This window comes from Chelonoidis abingdonii, chromosome 26 (genome assembly GCF_003597395.2).
Source record: "Chelonoidis abingdonii isolate Lonesome George chromosome 26, CheloAbing_2.0, whole genome shotgun sequence".
In the NCBI taxonomy this organism is placed as follows: domain Eukaryota; kingdom Metazoa; phylum Chordata; order Testudines; family Testudinidae; genus Chelonoidis; species Chelonoidis abingdonii.
Window position 1 is genome coordinate 10,285,323 of NC_133794.1, and position 10,475 is coordinate 10,295,797.

A 10,475-nucleotide genomic window follows, 5' to 3' on the forward strand; every position below is an offset into this window, starting at 1 on the left:
AGCCTGTTACCCACACCCACCCACCTCCCTTGCACCAGTCCCTCCTTATCTCCCCCAGCGTGGGAGCATCTGGCCCCCAGGGAGCACCCCCCACTGCCCACCATCCCCGCAACACTTAACGAGGTGGTGGGATTCACTGGCACAAGATTTCTTGGAACCCAAGAACCCACAACCATTTATAGAACAAGAACTGTACTGGGAGGAGTTGTGGTCGGGCTATAAATCCTCATGCTCCAGGACAAACACCACCCTCGAACTTTTGGAGGTCAGGAAGAACCTTCCCCCAGAGACAGGTTATTCTATATCTGCTTCCTGCAGAGGTTTTTTCACCTCCTGAAGCCTCAGGTCCGGGCCCGTGGTGGAGACAGACAGATCAAGGATCCGGACCAGTCTTGCATTCCATGTGTCCCCTTATTCCTCCCAGGCTCCAGTAATGGGGCAAGTTCTGCTGTCGGTTCCCAGCAGGCAAATCCCATCGGGGGCCCTGCAGCAGGACACTCCGTTTGCAAACAGACGGACATTTCAGGCCAGATCCTCAGTTGGGGTGTATCAGCCTCACCACTCCTCGGTTTCCAGAGAGCTGCTCCGGTTTGCACCAGCTCCTGGCCTGGCCCTGTTATTTCTTCCCCCTAAAACAGATCTTCTTCACGTCGCTGCTCGGACGGGAGTCAGCGAGTGGAAACGCTGGCAGGATTTTGCTCCCTCTGGGATCCAAGCCGAGGGGCCGACCTGGGCTCGGGCTGTGTGCGAGTGAGCAGCCAGGGGCCCCAACTAGCGGCTGTTTCTAAACAACAACAGAGGCAAAGTACGAGAAGAGGCGGAGTCTGCAAAGGCCTCGAGGAGGCCACGGGCAAGGCCAGGAAACCAAACCAGGATTACAACATTAAGCAGCATCTCGGAGGAAACAAATAAAACCCGCCAGGCTTGCCTGCTTTGGCGAAATAGCTTTGCACGGCTGATGGGGGGATACTGGCAAAAACCCAGGGCCTTTTTCTTCCTTTCTGCTTGCACCGTCACCTACGCGCCTGCCGAGCAGATGGAAAAGGCTTCTGATCTGCCTGCGTGTGCCACCCACTTTGCACGCCTTCGGCCGGGGGTGGAGCGGTGGGGAGAATCCTTTTGTGGAGAAGCCACTCAGGGAAGAAGCAAAGCCCTTAAATCTCACCTGTCTCCTCCGGGCCTCAGCCCTCACCCACTCCCCTCGGCGTAAAGCTGGCAATGCCCCTGCTGCTGCCCCTGCGTGAGCTGGGCCTGGGGATTCCCGGAACGGGTTAATTTTTGACCAAGGGATTCTGGCCCAAATGCAACATTGTCAGATAACTTCAATCTCCCAGTGCCGCAAAGGCTCAGCCCACAGGAACGGAGCCAGCGCCTGCTGGTAAATACCCTCGGGTTCGCCCCAGCTAACTCCTCCCACTTTGCGAAGCTCGGTTCAACACAGACACTGCGCCGTGGGCCTGGCAGTAGAGCATAGCCACTATGCAGTGCGCTCCAGCCGTGCCCCCCTCCATCTACCTCCCGTCAGTGGGCCCTGGGGGGCAGAGAATAAGCTGTAACCCAATCTGTGCCAGCCATGCCAGCTCTGCCTTGTACACTGGGGTTGGGGCTGGGAGCAGGAGAGTGGGACATGGCACAGAGCCCTTATGTCAGCCCCATGCTAAGGCAACTTCCAGCATTGGCGGGTGGGGGGATTCTCAGATGGCCCTGCCTGTCTGGAATGGCACCGAGTGAGATTCAGAATGTGTAGTGCCCAGATACCATGGGGATGTGCAAGAACCTAAGTAGAACCAAAAGGGGAAAGAAGATGGGTATCTTGCTCCCCAGCCCCCTGAGAAAGAGCCAGACCCCCTCCATTTAAAGCTTACATAGAATCACAGAATATCAGGGTTGGAAGGGACCTCAGGAGATGTCTAGTCCAACCCCCTGCTTAAAGCAGGACCAACCCCAACTAAATATCCGCCAGGCTTGTCAGCTGACCCTAAAACCTCTAAGGAAGGAATCCACCAGCCTCCTAGAACCGCACCCCAGCTTTCACACCCTCGGTGTAGTGTTGAAAAGTTTTTCCTATTATCAACCTAGACCCCCCCACGCAACTTGAGAGCATGCTCCTTGTTCTCTCATCAGTACCACTGAGAACAGTCTAATCCCATCCTTTTGGAACACCCTTTAGGTAGTTGAAAGCCAGCACTATCATAATCCCCCTAACTTCTTCCTCTGCAGACTAAATAACCCATTCCCTCAGCCTCTCCTCAAATCCAGTGCTCCACCCCGATTATTTCGTGCCCCGCTGACGCTCCAATTTCCACACTTTCTTTAGGTTAGCCCAAATACTGACACAGTATCTGGAAGAGGCCACCAGTTGTCGAACAGAGAATATACGTCCTCATGCTGGCATTGCCCCACGTTATACAGCCCCAAAATGCCTTAAGCCTTTCTGTGCAACAAGGCACATATTATCAAATCTCAGCTTCTCATCCCACTGTAACCCCTAAGTCCTTTTCTGTCAGAACTGCTGCCAGTCCACTCGCGTCCCTAGTCTGTAGCAGTGAATGGGATTCTCCCTCCTCTGAGGCAACTCCTTGCACTTCGTCCCTTCGTTGACCTCATCAGGTTTTTTTGGCCATCGTCCAATTTTGTCAGGTCCCTCGTATCCCAAACCTGCCCCACAGATACTACCATCCTCCAAGTTAGTGTCATCTGCAAACTTCTGAGGTGCAGTCCCCATCCTCCTAATCATCTAATGAAGTATTAGAACAAACCAGCCCCAGCGACTGACCCTTGGGACAACTTCCGCTTGAAACCAGCTGCCAACCTAGACACCTGAGCCATTGATCACTACCGTGAGCACGCACGATCTAGCAGCTTTCTACTCCACCTTATAGTCCTTCATCCCCAGCCCGATACTTCTTTAACTGCCAGCAAGAATTACGACATGGGATGACCATCAAAGCTTGCAAAGTCAAAGGAATCGACACCACTGCTTTCCCTCTCACAGAGAGTTATCCCTCATAGAAGGGCAATTAGGTTAGTCAGCATGACTGCCCTTGGTGAATCCATGCTGACTGTTCCTGATCACTTTCCTCTCTCAAGTGCTTCAGAATTTGAGTTCCTTGAGGACCATGCTCATGTTTTTTCCCAGGACTACGCATGAGACTGACATGGCCTGTATTCCCCCGATCCTCCTCTCTTCTTTTTTAAATAGTTGGGCACTACATAGCCTTTTTCCAGACATCCGGACCTCCCCCATTTGCGCATGAGTTTCCAAAGATAATGGCCAATGCTTCTGCACTCAACCGCACACTCTTTAACACCCTCAAATGCAGCGATCCGGGCCCATTCGACTGTCTTGTCAGTTTTTCTAAAATAGCCCCAAACCACTTCCTTTCTCCATAGGGAAGGGCTGGTACTCCTCCCATTACTTGTCTGTCCAGTTGCAGAGTCTGGGCACGCGACCTCGCTTCGTCCGAAGACAGAGACCAAAATAAAGCATGAGTCACTCACGTTTTATTCCACATCCCCTCCTGTCACTAGTTGCCTCCCCCATTCAGTAATGCCCACACTTTCCTGACTCTTTTGTGGCTAACAGAGCTAAAGAAACCCTTCTTGACTAACGATCTTTCCAACCAACCAAATGTATTGCCTTCCTGATTTCACTCCTCATCCAGCAAATTTATACTCCTCCTGAGGTCTTTTGGTCCAATCTTCATGGTCACGGATCCCGCAGCCAACGCTCACCAAAAACAGCACGGACTTTGGGAGCCCCTCTCCCATGGAAACTTGTTCAGGCGCAAGAAGCTCACACGTCTTCCACCTTCTGGTCTTCGCCTTGACATTTCAGCATCCTTCGTGCCCCTCCGTCACTTCACAAGGCGACCCTACCCAGGCAGGTCCTGAACAGACAGGCCTGCAACCCCCACTTTGCAGTCAGACTCTCTTCAGCCAGCCAGTAACACAGAATTATTCGATGACAGGAACAGGTCAAAACAGAAGCTTGTAGAATACAGCGAACCGAACCCCTCGCCGGTCCATTCTGGGCAGTAAAAGCCAGACAACCCATGTCTGCACCTTTCGCTCGCTCTCCCCAGCAAGCTCAGACTAACCCCCCCTCCAACCCCCTTCCTCGCTGCCTCAGACCCTTTTCCTGGGCCAGTGAGGTCACCATCCTGCTCCAACACCTTCAGGTTCACCTTCAGGGAGGGGGCCCACATCAGTTCTGGGAGACAGAGTGCCAGGCATTTAGGTGCACTGGCCCTTTGCTCTGCAGCAATCACACACCCTTATCCCACCACCTAGATACTTAAGAACTGCACAGGGGACACTGAGGCACCAACACAGTATTCAGAGCAAACATTAAGAACATTCCCAGTTCGTCACATCTTCCACTTCTTGTAAGCATCTCTTTTGTGTTTAAGATCAGCAAGTATTTCACTGTTAAGCCAAGCTGGTCACCTGCAGTATTTACTTTTCTTTCTACACATCAGGATGGTTTGTTCCTGCAACCTCAGTAAGGATTCTTTAAAATACAGCCAGCTCTCCTGGACTCCATTCCCCCTCATGTTATTCATGTGTATGCACAGGGCTGGGTTACGTCATAGTTTAGACCCCAGAGGGGATCAGAACTTTAGCATTCTGTTTCTGACCCTCATGTGAGCAAAGAAAAGCTAGAGAACAGGACCTGAGTGGAACCCATCCCTACCTGAGTTTGCAGAGAGCCTGAAACAATAGCTCCCCACCACGCTTAGCTTGACTCTAAAAGCCACAGCCACACCAATGAAAGGCGGGGCTTTTATGGTGCAGGGGTAGAACTAGTTTCCCCTCCAAGTAGGTTGTATCTAGGACCCAGACAGCCTCAATTCAGCAGCGTGTGAATTCTGTCCCTTGATGACTGTCTCTGTTGAGAAATTATTCCACTCCTCACATGGTAACCACCATTCTCCAATGCGATTTCTGGTCCTGTACAGAACAGCCAGCATTCAGTGTCGACCGAGTCCAAACCGTGGCTCCTTTCCCAGACCCCCTAAGGAGAGCTCCCAGGAAACAACATCCCCCAGGGTTTGTGTGTCTCAGGGATGCTCAGGAACGTTTGCAGCTCAAACATAGCTGGGCAGGTGCTACCCTCCACACCTGGGCAGGAGGAAGGAGGGGATGCATCACAGGCCACAATTAACCCTGCAGTGACCAGTGGGAGGGGACATTGGATTCGTGCGTGCCCATCACCATGATCTCTCATTCAACCCGGAATGAAATCACACACCCTGCCTGGCACTGCACCAACCCCGTGAGGCTGCCATGCCGTGCTTTAAGCCAACTGTCCCTGACGTTGCTGACGAGCCTCAGCAGCCCTGCCCTCTAGTGTCCAGGACCACATCGCAGATAAGACTTCTACTAGCTGCAGGCAGGGGGAGCACTCCTTTAGCTCAGGCTGGGGATCTGCGGTTCCAATCCTGCGCCAGCTGAAATTTGGCCAGCCGCACCCGTTTCCCCGCAGTGCACTGGGACTAGCTCCCCGAAGCCGTTTGCGTCTGCAGCGCAGCGCCTTCCTGCGGGTTTCCTGGCTCCCGCTCCCTGCCGTTCGCCCGCAGTGTTGGGGACGTGCGGCCGCTCGGGGGCTGCTGCTCCTTCCGTTCAGACCGTTGCTGACTCAGCTGCTCGTTGCACGTTTCGATGGACTGGCGACCTGTGTGGCTGGCGGCGACTGCCTCGTGGATTGGGGGCGCATTGGCAGAACAGCCAGGGCAGGAATCTCCCCCCCCCCGCCGGGTTCCTCCGCGGGGCAATCGGTTTCACTTCCCTTTCTGGTGACTAGCAGCTGCTGAAGAGGCCATTTTAATCTCCTCTATGGCCGGGGGGTGGGGGGGCATTCGCTGAACCCTCCCAGTGAAGGATGGAGGGAAACAGCCCATTTGGGAAGGCTAGAGGCCTCCACGGGCTTTCTACTTAGTCATAGGGCAGCGGGAAGCCAAGGCAGCATCGACAGCTGCCAGCAGTTACTCATGAGACGCTCTGTCATTTCCTGACAACACGAGGCACAAACCCACCCACCCCCGTGATTCCACGGACCCCTCCCTGCCGATCAAGCTTTGGGTCGGAAGGCACCTGTGCTGAAGGGCCGGGGAGAGGGTCGGCTGCATGCCGGCTGGGCCCTTCCCCTCCCACAGCGCTCCCTGGAACAGCACATGACCGAGTCCCCCGCACGCCCACAGTTCCTGGCACAGCGAGGGATCGGGGGCAGTGGGGTGAGCCAGGGGCCAGCTCCGTGCACACGTCCCCCACCCTCTTTGGATCCCGGAATTGTATGCACCCGGCATGCAGAGATTTCAGAGGAGCCGCTTGCAGAGGAAGGAATTCCCAGTGGGTAAAGCCCAGGAGACCTGGGATCTAGTCCTGGCTTCACTACCAGCATCCCATCACTCCCCTTCTCCAAGCCTCAGTTTCCCTCTCAGCGCAGGGGGGAGAGGGGCGATTCAGGCCCCACAAGGCTCAGATTTCAGGGTGATAAGAGCCGTGTGAAAGTTGCCAAGCCAACACTTCTCTCAAAGCCTGGGAGATCCCCACCCTTGCACGGCGTGAAGCAGACGGGAAGCCACAGATTGCAGCGAAAGAGCCACAGACGGCAGTTCATATGGCAGTGAAAGCCCTGCCAATTCAGAAAGAGAGAGACTGGGGCTTCCCCACATGACCCCACTCGGGCCTGATGCTCGGCAGAGAGTCCAGCGCTTGCCTTTACCCCACAAGAGGATATGGGCAGTTTGTAATAGTAGACTCACCGGTGACTTCGGGAGAGATCGGTGCTCTCAGCACCAGACAGTGCACTGGCTGTGGTTTTGAAAACACACCGGCAAGCTTGCGGAACTCACTGCCACATGATTTCATCACACCTGGCAGAATTTCTAACAAACATCTGACATGACCTGCGTTAGATGAATAATTGGAACATCCCCAGCACATATCAGACCATCTAGATAAGGGCAATGAATTCCCTGGCCAGGGGTGAGAAAGGAGCAGCCCCAAGGGACAGGCGGTTCCATTGCTGCACAGGGGCTGGAGAGAAGGGATCAGGGGAGGCAGTGAGCCAGAAGACTGGCACGGTACCAGGGGGAGCTGAAGCCCAGAGCACAGGGTGGAGCTGGGATACCTGAGAGGATATAAGAGAAGCCCCCCAAAGATCCTCCTCCCTGAATTTTACAACCCACCTGCATTTCGCTAGGAGCCACAGCTGCCCATGTCTGTGTGGGGAGTGCATGAGAGCAGGGGCCATGGTGTGGCACTGCCAGGGAAGCTGGTCCCCATTTCCCCCCACCCCGGTCCTGGGAGGATACCACACCCCCGGCCCCTGCAGCGTGCGTTCCCGCCCTCCTGTGGGAGAGTTCGTGACTCATGGGCAGAAGAGCGACAAGGAAATTCACACTGCCAGGCTCCTCCCCCGTCAGCTGTTCCCCTTCACCACCTTGGGTACGGCACCTTGGGGGACTAGCAGGATTCCCGTGGCAGCCACCACCCTCCACGTGCCAGGAAAAGCAGGGTTTCCCTCCCACGCCGCCCAGCCGCCGGGAAAGGACTGCAGCGCCAGAGCCTCTCACCACCCACTCTCAGGCCAGGCCTAGGGTGACCCACGACTTACCCGGCCCTGCCGACTTCTTCCCACCCCTGCTAGATCCTGCTCCAGCTGATCTGACCTGGGCTTGGATGGCAACGCGACCAAGCATCAACCCCACTTGGCTCGCTCTTTGGCCCCCTGCAACCATCCCATTTCCCTTTCCCCTGGTGCCTGGCCCAGCTGCATTCCCCTTGCTCCGCACCACCGGATTCAGAGCCAGTCACCCAGAGAATTTCAACCTAACCTCCATCAGCTTTGCCTTGACCAGCCCAAAGCTCCCCTTGGCTTGGGAGGGAGCAGGAAGGATGGGGCATTGACCTGCCTCGCAGGGAGGGCGTGTGAGGTTGTATTAAAGGCCAGGAGGCAGAGATACCGTAACGGGGCCATGGAAAAGTGCCGTATATTCACTGGCCCCCAGCCGTTCCTGCAGGGTGCCTGCCAGCGGGAAGGCCGTCTCTTTCAGGAAGGGACACCCAGGCCCACAGAGAGGGATGGCGAAGGGGCCAAATACACAGAGGAGCCTAGAGCAGAGATAAACTCAACTTCGGCCAGACTTTAAGGGATCCGAAGTCTTTTTTTCCCCCACCGCTTTCTACCCCTGCCTGGCCTTCCTCTTTTTTTAGCCACAAGAAACAACTGGAGGGTGGCAGCACCCTACGCCAATTTCCAGTTCACTTCCTCCTCTGCAGCATTCCTAAATAACTCTCCCCCTGGGCTTTAGAGGCCGGTTTCCCCCTACAGACGCCGCGCAGGTTTGGGTCCCAGCTTGTCCCCAGGCCGCAGTTCTGTCCCCAGCTTCCCCTTGCAATTCGTCTCGAAAGCTGCAGGTGCCGCGGGAGAAACCAGCGCTGTTACGTAGAGCTTGGGGGCAGGCGGGGGGGACTACATCTAGCCCCCTCCCAGAGGAGTGAGCCTATGTCGCAGATCTGCATCGCACCACACCCGCGTCGGCCAGAGAGCAGCAGGAGCTGGGCGGCCCCGCGAGCTGGGACGGGACGGGACAGTTCCTCCCAGCAGACCCTGTTCCCCGGACACTCGCGCTCACAGGCTTTCCCAGAGTGGTGGAAAGGAAGCTCTTTTATAGCCCAGCTCCCTTTCCCAGCATGCACCGCTGGCCGGCCTACAACATCCATGGTCCCCCTGGACTCCAAGTCCCAGAATCCCTAGTTTCCAGGGTTGGGGCTGGATAATAACTTCCCTTAAAGGGCTAGACACACATCGCCCCCACCCCCTCCTGCCGGGGAAGCTCTTGGGATTCAGAGCAGCGGGTGAAGCCCAGCAGGGACATTACCCAGCTGTACCCACTTGATTGCAAGAAACACCCAAGGGGCTGAGCGCTCCAGAGAGACGCTTCCAGCTGGGACATGCTCAGCGCAGCTCCTGGGTGGTTCAGCCTCACCCCCATCCCCATCCCACCCCGGAGCTGGGGATAGGACCCAGGAGTCCTGGCTCCCAGCCTCACCCCACCATTTCCTAGCCTGCTAGCCCCCGCCCCAGAGTGGGGGTTAGAACCCAGGAGTCCTGGCTCCCAGCCTCACCCCACCATTTCCTAGCCTGCTAGCCCCCGCCCCAGAGTGGGGGTTAGAACCCAGGAGTCCTGGCTCCCAGCCCCACCACTCTAACCCAGTAGCCTCCCTGAGCAGGGGATTGAACCCAGGCATCCTGGCTGCCAGCCCCGTTCCAACCACTAAACTCAGCAGCAGTGCCCCAGAAGTCCAGCCTGCTGGACTGGGTAACGTTTGTAAATAAAACAGCACCTCCAGGGCTCGAGGCCCCCTTCCGTCGCTGTCCGTCCCTCCGCAAGTCGCCTGCTTGGCACGGAGCCTGGGGGAAGCTGCGAGCTTCCTCAACAGGCTGCAGCTTTTCAACGCAGCTTTCGCCACTCGCAGAGCAGCGGCCTGACCAGGCAGCCAGAAGGCGTGACCCTCATTCCCGTGCAGGCCTCAAGCCCACTCCTCGGACACATGGTCCTGCCATCCACGCCTGAAGATCAGATCCCCTTCCTCACCCTCACGCTCACCCCCGGCTGTCCCAGGGTCCCGGCCTGTCGCTATCCCTAGACTGGCCCTCGGCCCCCTCACCGTTCCGGGGGGTGTCGGTCGTCCAGCATCCCCATTACCTTGTGCCGAGCCTCGTATGTCGCTGCCAGGGGGACGTGGCTGTTTAATCCATCCTGCCCCAGAGGGGGTGGGAGCTGGCGGGTCGGGGCCAGGGCTTCTCTGCCCCCCTGCCCCCTGCCCGGCTGAGGTTTGCAGTTGTGCTTCCGGCTTCGCAGGGTTTGTCAGGGAGCCAGGTGGCGTTTGGTGCGGGGAGAGGATCTGGCAGGCTGACATCAGTCTCCAAACTGGAACTGAAAGTAACGAAAGGCAGGAAGGGGGAGGGAGGCCTGTGGAGGGGGGCGGGGGCGGATCGTACTGTGCCCCGCTTGCAGCTCCGGGGTTGGGCCGGAGTCCTGCCCACAGCCCATCCCTGCCCCTCCAGGCCTCTCCCCGCACCCGCTGCCCCTGCTGCGCCCTCACTGGGCCCCCTCGGCAGGTCGAGGACAAGCCAGAACGGCTGGACGCAGGCCTGGCCTGAGCCGGATGGTGGCCTTGGCTTCCCAGCCCTGCCGGTGCCCCTCACTCCTGACCCTCAGCCCCCACTAGCCCAGCCCTGGGCTCCTCACCCCCAGCCCTGCCGGTGCCCCTCACTCCCGACCTGCAGCCCCTGCTAGCCCAGCCCTGGGCTCCCCACCCCCAGCCCTGCCAGTGCCCCTCACTCCCGACCCGCAGCCCCTGCCAGCCCAGCCCTGGGCTCCCCACCCCCAGCCCTGCTGGTGCCCCTCACTCCCGACCCGCAGCCCCTGCCAGCCCAGCCCTGGGCTCCCCACCCCCAGCCC

At 57.4% G+C, this 10,475-nt stretch overlaps 1 protein-coding gene across 2 annotated transcripts in view; it reads right to left on the bottom strand.

The window, feature by feature from the left end:
* Positions 1–10,075, bottom strand: part of STAT6 (signal transducer and activator of transcription 6) — a 24,593-nt gene extending 14,518 nt beyond the window's left edge. Inside the window, exon 1 of one of the 2 annotated variants that reach the window (XM_075061198.1) lies at positions 9,717–10,075. The gene's annotated coding sequence lies outside the window, so the exon portion shown is untranslated. Of the gene's footprint in view, positions 1–330; positions 728–9,716 lie in introns of those variants that run through there. The other variant, XM_075061199.1, reaches the window with a different exon arrangement.
* Between the last annotated feature and the right edge of the window lie 400 nt (positions 10,076–10,475).